General features: G+C 39.4%; 1 pseudogene; it reads left to right on the top strand.

The window, feature by feature from the left end:
• The first annotated feature begins 1,628 nt into the window (after positions 1 to 1,628).
• The window catches only part of LOC116079730, a 14,096-nt pseudogene continuing 13,736 nt past the window's right edge, over positions 1,629 to 1,988 (top strand).

Raw genomic sequence — 1,988 nt, 5'->3', positions numbered from 1 at the left:
GGGAGGGGATACCCATATGAGGCAGCCAGGTCTAGTTAAGATGGCAGAACAACACAGTTTGCACAGCTTCCTGGCACATCTGTATCTTTCTCAGGCTTTATGGGCTTAGTGTCTAAGACCCACATCAGTGGATCTGCTGGGTGGGGTAATACACAACATGGAAAGGGAATGGGGACAAACAGACCAGGTGGCTCACACAACTCTACTCAATAGAAACATGGATATGAAGACTGTAGTCACCAGGTGGCACACACAGCTGGATTGCAGTAAAAACATGGGTCTGAAGACTGTAGTCACCAGGTGGCACACACAGCTGTACTGTAGTAGAAACATGGGTCTGAAGACCTTGATCATCAAGGGGAAAGACACTTAGTTAAGGTTATGGGAAGTGGGGTTATTGTTTCTGTATAGGGCAATCTCCTTCATTCAAAGTATAGCAATACATCACTCAACTTTGGAGTATAGGGATAATTTAGAAATGGAAGCTAGCAAAAGGAATGGGATTAGTGTGCTGTGAACAAATGGGCCTTACCTGTGATCATGTAGATGTAGAGAAATGACTTGGGTTGGGGCACCAAACAAGACAACATGTACTACCTAAGCAGTCTGTCACACATATGTACCCCAATGACTTTTAAACTGAACAAATCTAGTGTTTGCTTTTGCTCCCAATAAACAGTACATAAAAGAGGTTTTTATATCTATTTTTAAAACAATAGACTAAAGAAGAGATACTTTGCAGCATATTTGAGGGCTTCTGACCCTCTTATACTTGGAATAAAGCTGGGTACACTGGTAATATTACTGGTTGTCTAATGAATGCCTAAGTGTGTCATGTTATACCTTTTATTATATTTATAAAACAGCACTAAAAGTTCTTATGTCTGAAAATTGAAATCTTTCCATAGTTCTTCCTTATAAATACTAAATTTTATAAGCTGATAATGTGGATCATGCCAAGTTTATAAAGGTTTCACTTGACCTATGTACTATTTTTAAAAATAAAAACCATCAACCTTGATATGAAGGCTTTCACTTTTGTTTTCTTGTATCTTGTTTTGTCCTGTTCGGCAAAGCATGGTGCCTCTTCCTCCTAGTGGGGCCACATAGCAATGTCTGCTCCACTCTAAACATGTGGGAGCCTCTGGTGCTCACAGAGACAGAGAGGTGAAAAATTACCCCTGGGTCATCAGGCACAGGATGGCTTATAGAGGACAGGCCTTGGATGCCAGCCTGCCTCCACCTCCACTACTTCCTCAGAGGGCTTCAAGACAAACCAATAGCCTTTTTGTGTGAAACAACTTTGAGGTGGGAAAGGGACCACTGGAGCTTTGCTAGCAACAACTGACATACAGTTTACTGTTCTGAAGGAGCAGGGACTCAGTACAGAATTCACTTTAAATGGAGCTGAAGGAGTGTCCCTCCTCTATGTGAAAAGAAAATAGTTTTATTCTTCATTCTGACTTTTTAACTGTTTGACTTCAGTTAGTTTGAATGAGAGTAGTAAGTTTTTTTTAACATGGACGCAGAGGGTAAGAGCATTAACTCTCATCATTGTGATGTGTGGTATGTGCCCGCCCCCTCCCCCTTGGATGTCATAGCCATTGAGTTCCCTGTGGGCCTCATGGACTTGGTCTTGTTAGTGCTAATGATAGCCAGACTTCAGGAAGACAAGGCAACCATGCATCCAGTTCACTGGTAAATATGGTGACACCTACTTAAAAATTTGTTTTCTCCTTAACCACAGTTTATGAAGTTGATCATAAGTTCTATTACTTCATCCTAAATTAAATTAAGAAAAAGATGTGTTTAGTTCTTTTAATCAGAAACTGCATTAATAGGAAAAGGTTAATATAGAAAAGATTTTCTTTCCTTTTTCTTAATGTATATAGTTTAACTCCTTTCTTTGTTACATTTAAACTATGCTCATAGGTATCAGTCTGTTTTGGACTAGTATTAAAGATAGAAATAAAACAGTTTGAACTAAA

Source organism: Mastomys coucha, unplaced genomic scaffold (assembly GCF_008632895.1).
Source record: "Mastomys coucha isolate ucsf_1 unplaced genomic scaffold, UCSF_Mcou_1 pScaffold6, whole genome shotgun sequence".
NCBI classification, from domain to species: Eukaryota; Metazoa; Chordata; class Mammalia; order Rodentia; family Muridae; genus Mastomys; species Mastomys coucha.
This window is presented reverse-complemented; position numbering and strand designations above follow the sequence as displayed.